The sequence below is a fragment of the Musa acuminata genome, chromosome BXJ2-7, assembly GCF_036884655.1.
Source record: "Musa acuminata AAA Group cultivar baxijiao chromosome BXJ2-7, Cavendish_Baxijiao_AAA, whole genome shotgun sequence".
NCBI classification, from domain to species: Eukaryota; Viridiplantae; Streptophyta; class Magnoliopsida; order Zingiberales; family Musaceae; genus Musa; species Musa acuminata.
This window is the reverse complement of record NC_088344.1, coordinates 4,294,568-4,304,337: the sequence shown is the minus strand read 5'-3', so window position 1 is coordinate 4,304,337 and position 9,770 is coordinate 4,294,568. Positions and strand designations below refer to the sequence as shown.

The 9,770-nt window shown below is 41.7% G+C and overlaps 2 long non-coding RNA genes across 4 annotated transcripts; both read left to right on the top strand.

The window, feature by feature from the left end:
* The first annotated feature begins 567 nt into the window (after positions 1–567).
* On the top strand, positions 568–4,518 carry LOC135616743 (uncharacterized). The gene is made up of 2 exons (XR_010488462.1): positions 568–1,042; positions 1,787–4,518. It is a non-coding gene; the product is annotated as an uncharacterized LOC135616743 (long non-coding RNA).
* Positions 4,519–6,751: 2,233 nt separating this feature from the next.
* Positions 6,752–9,590, top strand: LOC135586059 (uncharacterized). Of its 3 annotated transcripts, none has more exons than XR_010488461.1 (4): positions 6,752–7,881; positions 8,209–8,643; positions 8,711–8,999; positions 9,327–9,590. It is a non-coding gene; the product is annotated as an uncharacterized LOC135586059 (long non-coding RNA). The 3 variants fall into 3 exon arrangements; XR_010488460.1 differs by having other exon boundaries at positions 6,758–7,881; positions 8,386–8,643; XR_010488459.1 differs by having other exon boundaries at positions 6,759–8,643.
* Positions 9,591–9,770: the final 180 nt, after the last annotated feature.

The window sequence follows — 9,770 nt, the reverse complement described above, 5'->3', positions numbered from 1 at the left end:
ACAACTTCCTTGAAATCACAAACGCATCCGATTTTAGTTACTGAAGCGAATCGCCGAGTCGGTTGTTCTATCCCGGGTCGGAACTCTCTGAGTCGGACTTAAGACGGTTGCGTGCAAGGCACCGAGTTCAGAGGCGAATCTAAAAAATCGCATATGTAAGATATTATGTTTGGTGTCCCGGCCTAGGTAGCGAGCTCGGGTTGGCTGATAGAGTAGAGCTCGCCAGTAGTAGCCAGTTAAAATCGGGTGAGGATCACCTGTTCTGCTTCAGACGGGTTCTAACTCACTCTAGTGGTGGATCCCACCCGTAACAGGTTTCTACGCAGATCGTTGGCTTGGAATAGCTCGAACCCTGTCCGGCATCGGACAGGGAAGCCGATCCCGACGCCCACATGTAACGTTACGTACCAGTAGGCGAACTACCTGATTGGCTACAAGTTAGCAAACACAATAAGTAGCAGTTGAGCCATCACACTCCACCACGTGGCCCATGTAAGCGTGTGTCCAAATGGACAGGTGCCGAAAAAACGTTGGTCGATACATCGAATTGATCCATGCGCTGGCGTCCGAAGCTGCGCCTCCTTACAGAGTGCAGGAAAAGCATATACTCCGGCGGATTATGGCGGAGGAGAAGTACAACAGGAAGAACACGGCGGTAAAGCGGATCCTTCAGGAAATGAAGGAGATGCAATCCAATGCCTCTGATGACTTCATGAGCCCTCCGCTCGAGGTGATGATTCCCAATCCCTGACCGGAACGCTAACCCTCAGTTGCCCTTCTTCTGAGGGAGGGGTATATCATGGGAGGTTCTAATTACCGGCAGATTACCCTTTTAAACCTCCTGCGTTCATGTTGCTAACTGTAATCTTTGTTCTTAGCAATAACGTCTTCATGAAATTGTGTATTTTCATATTTGCGTCTCTCATTCGTTTAATTGGTTCCCCAATCTTCGTCTCAGCCAAATGGCTGATTCAAAACACAAACGAAGATTTGCTTAAGCATATCAAATCGTCATCCTCAACACTGACAGCATCATGGAGTGGTATGTTCCACATTTTTATGTATATTTCCTTGCATATTTTTGGTGATTCATTCTAAAACAATCTTGTATTGGAAGCAAAGAAGGAGTTTGAAACTAAACAAGATGCACAACCACTCTTTGTTCCATCGTGTTTACACTATCTCCTGGTCCATGACATGTTTATGGTGATTCATTCTAAAATGGAATTATCGTGGATGCAAAGATTATCTTCTGAACCATGATAATGGAGGCCTATGATTAGGTTTCTAATTGCACTTCATAAATTATTGTAGAAATACCACTTTTAGAAACTACAGCATATGTATATTACATATCTTTTGGTTATAGTTGCAATAAATTGGTTCACTTCATTGAAAGAAAAATAAAAATTTGCCCGTATGTGGTGTTATACAAATTCATACTGCCAGCACATGGTTTAAGAAATGATTTTAAATCCACTTGGGCCTACGTCTCTCCACTCGAAGGCTTGTCGTTGCCTGCTTGCTGTTATGTCTAAATGCATAAAAGGCACATGGAGTTGGGTCTGGAGACAACCTAACTGCAGGTGGGTTAAATGCTATTTTTCTAAAACCATAAGTGAGTGAAATTGGCTTTGATCTCAACCTGGTTTCTCCCATATATTTTTGCACCCTATTTTGTTGCTTGCCTCTAATCTCCCACATTTTTTGTTAATCAGAACCGTATCTGTTGCCTTATTTGCAAAAGATTATGTACTCATTGTACTCCAGCTTATGTTATTATTAGGCAGCAATTGATGCAGTCGAGCACCAATTTTTCGTAGTTTGCTCTTATTTCCTGGTTAGTATACTACATGAGCTTTGTGCTATGCTAATTTGCTTTTGTTTATAAACATGTCATTTGGCATTTTACCTACTGTGGATAATAATTATTCTGTTGGAATTTTTGCCTAAATTATGGATCTACAGTTCATATTTTGGTTTGTGGAATGTACTCATGCTCTTTACATTTGGACAAGTGGTTGATCTTGCTTCATGAAAATGTGGGAATCAAAATTCTTCATCGCAAGTTTTGCATAGGAAGTGATATGTGGAGTTGAATGGGCTTATGGGTGAATGCAAGGTTTCATGTCAGTCTGATCGGTTGTTAAAACTGATACTGGACCAAGATTTTAATTTCTTGGTAAATATTTGCGTCATGTTGATTGTCGCTTGCAACTTGTACATGAGCCAGTTTGTAAATTGTAACTTAGCCTATCAATCTTTTTTTTTTTTTTTTGATAATAACTCTTGGAGAAAAGAGAAGAGATTTTTACTTTCTTTCCTTTTGGATGCAAGGTGAGAAATGAAGGGAAATAAAATATTTTCTCATGTTTGGTTTGATAAAATTAGAGAACAGAAGAGGAGAGAAATTTTATGTAAATAATAAAAATAAAATCTTTTCCCTCCATATTTCCCCAATTTCCGAGAGTAGCCAAAGAAGTGCTAAGGACCTTTCGAGAAATCTAAAAATAAAATGTGCCACTTAATTGCTTAAACTGCATTTATATCATATTCAATTCACTATATGTCCCCATTTTTTCACAAGCCATCGGTCTATTAAAATACTTTGATTAATGCAATTCTTTTGTCTTGCTTTTTCAGTTCGGATAGCCTCAGTAGCCCTAATTGCTTTCATGTCAACAAAACCTGATGGGGCATTAGGGTCACTAGAATACACAAAGGAAGAAAGGCATGTTCTTGCCATTAGGTCACGGGAAGCAGCTCCCAGATTTGGCACCCGAGTGGCAGAAACTCATAGATGATGGATACTCTCAAGGTCTGTCGTACCCGATCGTACCGCCCGGTACGGGCAGTACGTACCGGTCCGACAGGTCAGCGGTATGCGGACCGCTCGGTACCGGTCCGAACAGAGTTGGTACGCTGAGGAACAACCGTACCGGTACCGAGCCAGGGTCAAAACGCCGGTACGGTACGATACGGCGGACCTTGGATACTCTGATCTCTTTTGAATTAGATTTTATCACTTGATCTGATGTTAATGATCCTTATGTTGATTTAGATTTAAATTCATCAGTACATGCTTAGCAAACCACCAATTGTTCCTCAGCTGTCATTGCCATTAACCATCAATGAACAACCAATTGCTCCATTGAGTGAGGACCCTCAAACAAATCCTACTAGTTCAGAAGCTGTAGCACCAGTTGAGCGGCCCCCAGTCCCAGAACCAGATAGGCCTGTAGAAGATGTGAGGGAACTTTATTTAAATGCCGCACATGGCCACATAAGAATAAGCTTCAGAGTGAGGATTTCAAGAAGGGTACCAGCAACAGTCACGAATGAGCAACCTCAGAGACGTGAGGCAAGGGTTCAGATGCCACTCCTAGATGAATGCTTGTTCACTTTGGCTGCCATTGGGTTGGCCACCGGTATCATGGTAGTCTTAGTATAGAAGTTTCTCAAGTCAAATGTGCATGCTCGATACATGGATGCATCATATACTTGTATGTCTCGTGGCACGGCTTGGTCATGATAATATTTTGCAGTATAAAAAGTTTGTTTCCTTTTTCTTCTGGCTTTTTGTTTGGTTAACATTGTTGCTGGCCATAGAATGGCATGCATATCTTGTTCATATTCCATGAGTCAGTGGATAATCTTGTTCCCTACCAACTCTGTTCTAACGAATGTCCTCAATGCATTGTGGTGGTAACAATGTTGATGCAATTTTACATGGTCTGCTTAATGATGGATTTTCCAGCTAATTTCACAGCTTGACAATCATAAGTTGATTGATGGTTCAAATTGCTATTCAGAATGTTCAGTAAATTCCAGCCAGCACTGAGAAGAGAAGATAGCACATTGCTTTGCTTTCTTTCCCTCCAGTAACACTGAGAGAATCAATCTGAGTCCGTAAAAAACATCATGTAAGTGTTTCAGTATGAATTAATGCAGAGATCAGCACAAAAATTAGTCATTGAGGTAATTTTCTCTTGCTAAGCCAACCATTAGAATTTGTTTTCCAGTACACATCATGAGCTATTGGTAAGTAGTGATCTTCCCTTTTCTTTACCCTTGTTGGTCTCCTTTGTAATCAGATCAGTGTTTCTTTTTAGGTTGAAAGAAACTTTGTGGATGAAGAAGCCAACTTGCACTCATTGGCACAGTCCTCAATGAGCAATAAAAGACACCTCCAGATAGGAGCAGCAATCATTCAAGCCACCAAGCATCATGATTTGCTCACAGAGAGCAATTCAAAGAGTCTCTGATGCCCGTCACCTTAATATTATCGTTTTCTTGGTTTGCTGCTGACCATTCTGCAGGTTTCTGCAAGGCCAAGTCTTTTCCTTGTAGCTTTGGCTGACCGTCACTTGTTGAACAGCAATGACATCAAACAATCTGCAGTTTGCGTTCTTAGATCAATAAAACAAAACATTCTTAAAGTCCAAAAATTACTATGTTGATTGCTCCTAACATTATGTAATTCACCTGTATAGTGTCTCCATTTTTTTGAAGACAATAGCACAGTATGTTGGTATGATACAAATAATGTCTAATCTGGTAGCTCTCTCCAGCACCAGTTGCTCATGGCCAACAGGAGATCCAGCCTCATCAGTGTCAAACCTTAAACGATGAGTCTTGTTTCACTTGGATACTGTGAAAGAAGATGTTCTTACATGCATTCTATTTCAGAATTACTCTTCAACTTGGCTGCCACTTCATCTGTGTGTTTAACTAAGCTTCATTTCCTCCCCAAAGCCCTGGCTAGATTTCACTAGGTCAAAAGTCTGGGATATCCTTTGCTTGCACCAGACATAGGGGTTGAAAGCTTGGTACTTGGCACAAAGTTGAGTCTCAGCAGTGTGACATGAAGTGTCATCGCATGTGTATGCGACCCAAAAGATAGTGTGAAGTGTTAGAATTGGGTGAGAATGAGTGAGTGAGTGAGAGAGAGAGAGAGAGAGAGAGAGAGAAACATAAATCTGGTTAATTAATAATCCATGTCCAACAAAATGCTACACTAATTTCATTGCTCATATACTTCTTAGTCATCAAAACATTCATGATTGCTTGGTCCATTCCAGTCCATCCCCTTAAACTAATATATTGAGCAGATGACGACCACAAAAGCTTCTACAAGCTGCTACATCATCATATAGCTTGATCTTTAAGAAATCTCACAGAGAAGAAGAAACAAAGTAGTCGCACATCATCTCAACCTTGGTCACAAGGGAACATCCCCTCATCCTTATCCCCAGTGAGCAAGATTTAGGCTTCTTTCTCCCTTGTTTCCACATACATCAGCAAACATGTACAGAGGTGCTGCAACATCTTGTATCTTAATCATTCGAAACCCATCATGGTCCCCTGTAGGAAAACACAAAGTGAAGGTGGCCGACGACCCAAGTAGTTCTCCTTCGACAAGCCAACCTAGCTAGAAGATGGGAATCCTTTTGTCACCTCCAGTATTGAGCTGGAACGGGGGAGGAGATGAAGGCCCATGAATCAGAATACAGTGAACCGAAAGGGAGAGGGAATAATCCAGGGTGTTCTTGCGAGGTCACGGAGGTGGGGCGCGGGGAACAGCGGTGGCCGGTGCCTCACTGTTCCCTTATTTGATCATGTGCATGCATGTGCAGTACGTTGGGAGAACATGATCTTTGACGCAAGCAAACCCTGTCATCTCCACCTCATCTCTCTCTCACACACACACACACATACGCAGTTATATATAAGTTTCCTTGTGTGTTACTGGGTCGTGTAGCAATCCCTCCTCTTCTCTCTCTCTCTCCATCTTTCTCTCTCGCTCTTTCTTTCTGCAGACATCCATTTACATCTGCAAGCCAAAAAGATCGGCGACGAGACGCCGATCTCAAGAAGGTTTGCTCTTGGTTCTCCGGCCATGCATGCCCGAGTGCTCGGAGGAAGGAAGCAGATGGCCAGAACCAAGAGGGTTGGTGGTGCAACCGTAAGATGGACCGGGAAGCCATTGATCTCGAAGAAGAGAACCGCACGAAGCAGAAAGGCCATGAGCTGCATCGAAAGGAAGCTCGAGGTGCTGCAGGAGCTGGTGCCCAACGGCCCCTCCGTGCAGGAGCTCGACGGGCTCTTCCGTGAGGCTGCCAACTACATCGTGTGCCTGCAGGTGCAGGTGAAGGTGATGCAGATCCTGCTCGATGAACTGTCGCCGAAGGTTTCCGATAACTAGTCGATCCTCCTCCTCCTCCTCCTCCTGCTGCTGTAAATTTGCAGTGGCAGTGGCGAAGAGTATCACGCTGTGAGCTCAATGATTCCTTTTTTTGGGGAATGTAATTAGACGTTCGTCGATACATGTCTTCCAATTAAATCGTGGACTGTTGCGTATAGAATGAGAGTTGGCTGTGCTCTGGTCATGTATTCTTTGGATTCCAGTTGGGAAAGCATGAGAAAAGATCTAAGAGTTCTATGTTTTCTTATCTATGTGCATGAGATTATAGAATCCTCTTATCGGTCCACATTTGCGAATGTAGGGTTCTTAATGACCGCATTAACCAACTAACACCACGATTAATCGACCAAAGCTCGCTGTCAAATGTCCCACGGATCAACCGCGTAGGTGTCAGGTTCGTGTTAGATTCGATGTCGGGTCGGGTTAGGCTTTTCTGTAAACCGGATCAAATCCATGTTATGTTCAATTGAAGATTCGTGATTCCAACCCAACCCAATACAACCCGATCCGGCCCAATAAGATTGGATATTCGGGCCATTCGGCCGCCAGCTTGGGTTTTTGGGTTGGCCTTTACTTACGAATCAGAATCTAACACCATTCGTAAAGCGTGACGGACGCAGATTACGCGTTGAATGAGCCGTACAGATCCCGATTCCGGATCAATGGGTAGCTCGACATCACGTGCTACGGAAGAGGGTTTAGGGTTCCTCGGTGTCCCGTGCTATGGAGGCAAGCTCCCCGGTTGGATCCCGGAGTCGAACTAAGAAGAGTCTGAATCCGGTCGATTCCAATCAACATCCCAGAAATTTCTTTCCATCTCTTCGTCGGATGGGTTTCCTCTACAACAAACCTCGTGATTTGTTACTTAGAAGGATATCTTGATCACTCTGTTTCTTGTTGAATGGAAAGGATATGTTGATCCCTCTTATTCGTGTTGAATTTGCTCAAGTTTATGTTTGTCTGGTGTCATGTCAAAGGAAAGTAACAGGATCTTTGTTAGTTTCAACTTTGTTATCTACATTCCAATTTGATGGGCTTGCGAGACGAGAGGATTCTGACTGGTGTTGGCTCATGGCTTTTCTTTGAGATAACATCGTCAAGTTTCTAAAAATTATACCTTGATTGGCAAAAGAATTCATAATTAGTTGTTCTATTTGGTTTGCATCTGAAAAATATCCGACAAGTATCATTATCTGATTCATATATGATATGGATTCCACATGCATTTTGAATTGTGTATGTTCTGTAGATTGCTCTGAAGCTGTATATTTGTTTTGTCCATGGGATCAACTGATTCTTTCCACATGGAGTTTGGGCTTCTCTTTAGAGCCTCTCTTTCCCTGCTCGCTTTATCATGTCATCATGTTGCTGCTCTGTTTTTCAATATTGTTGCAAGAAACTATTCCAGTCTGTAGAATAATTTGGTTATCTTTGTCCTTTTCCTATCCTTCTCTTCTTTAGAGTCTGGGTTTCTCTTCTTTCCTTTTCCTATCATGACATTTTGCTCTTCAGCTTTCATGTCAAATAATGTAACTGATTGAAGAAATGCTTCAATAACACAGTATACTGACCAAAAGATTTTGGCAGTTGAGAGGAATTACCTTGAGGTGCAACACAAGCTGGTGTATCAATTTGAAGATAAACCTCACTACAGATCTCCTTACCTTTTCAGAAGTGTAAGCATGACAAAGTCTTCCAGTGTTTACTGATCAGGTTCACATGGGTGCCTGTGATTCAGATTTTGGTTCAATTGCTACCATTTGCATAGTTAGCCTTAACTGAAACTGTTTATTCAGTTGATAGCAATATAAATAGATCTGCTGGATAATCTCATTTCCCCTCCTCCATGATTATTTTTCGAGCTGAGCATTTATATATTATCATTTTGTCTTGCTTCCATCTTTCGTTTAAAGATCCCTCCGTCTTTCATCCAGCCATCGACTGGGTCATTGGCTTCATCTGATTAGAATCTTGGCTTGAAGTTTGTCATTGCTATTGGACAGGATACATCAGGAGTTTTTCATGATGTATAGATTCCAAAGCCATGGACAAGGGAGGTTTATTGGCACTGCAAAAAATCAAGCAAATTGGTCATCAAGTTATATGCATGAATGGCTTTGGCGCATTAACTGGCCATCATAAATTCATGATGATACATTTCTTATTTGCCATTGCAACAGGATCATGAGTTGTCTCAATCTGAAACTGAGCTTTTACCAACTATCAAGCCTCCAAGAACAGGCTGTGGATCTGTGCAACAGAAGCTACCACATGCAAGTGCAGTCCTCATCGGACTTCTCAAGAGGTCTACGTTTCATTTCTCCCCTCCAAGAACATACCTTTCTGAGTGTACAGTGGGGTGCAGAGCCTGCAGCGACATCTACATCCAGTCTCCAAATCACTATCATGTGTTTTTTGCTTTATGCCTTCCTTTTCTGGTGAGATTATGGTTGATTGAGTTGTGCCAGCTGATCAAATTGGCTCATCTGTTTCATCTTATGGCAGTCCACGTTTCTGGTGGTGTGGTTTTGCCAAGTACATTGGTTTTCTGCTGCATGGAAGCCATCTAAAGAAGCCACATGGTAGCTGCATTGCTAATTCAAATCCGGCCTCATGGAGTTTTCCTCATAATCAAGAATAAAAGTTGAAAAGCTTTATGCTGACTCAACTTGAGAATGATACAAAGAGATTCCTTGTCTTCTATAAAGATTAGTACCAAAGTTTTTTCTCCTTGGTCAACTGGAGGACAGCCAAGTATTCACTCACAGTGGAGCCCAAGCAATAAGTGATCAAGGTTAGGTTTCTTTCAAGTTGCTTGCAGGTTATGCAGCGTGGAATGCTGCTATGGTAAAATACAGACTATTATGATATTTATATTGCAAAGTGCGTGGCTTATGTCACAGTGTCAAAGAAAAATGGTTCATGTTTCAGAAATTTAAACAATTTTAATCAGTAGCAAGGTTGTTAGTAGTCATTGACTAAATCCTTCATTCTTGAAAGCCACATCTTGTGTTGTTTTTCCACCTCTTTTCTTTGCTCTTAACTCTCTTGTGGCATGACCTTCAGATAGTTGTTATGAAAGTATTTAGTTAGGCTATGAACATAATTCTGAACTCAGCAGGAAAATGACTCCCTCGCAACTTCCAGCTGCACAAGTCAACCAGCACAAGAGATGAAGATAGTACATGATGGCCTGATGATGAGAGTAACGAGCATGATCCAAGAATCCAGCGCTAATACAGCCCTCAGATTTGTTACTGTGCTTTAAGTTCAGGACTTATGTGTCTCTTTGTTTGCCAAATTCCTGTACTTTGGAAAGAAGAACTCTGCATTTCAACTACAACTGGGCTCCAAATTATAAAAGCCTAACTACTTTTTTGTGTTATTGTCGACATGAATGATGGAATAAATTCCTTGGGATATCTTGTTGTGTAGTGGATTTGAAATTTCAAATAAAGAGTATGACAACACAAGGTTTGGATGATTGCAACAAAGAGTCATCCTTTGAAGTTTCTCAATTACTATCTTGTGAACAGGCTTGCAAGACCAGTTACAATTACTATCA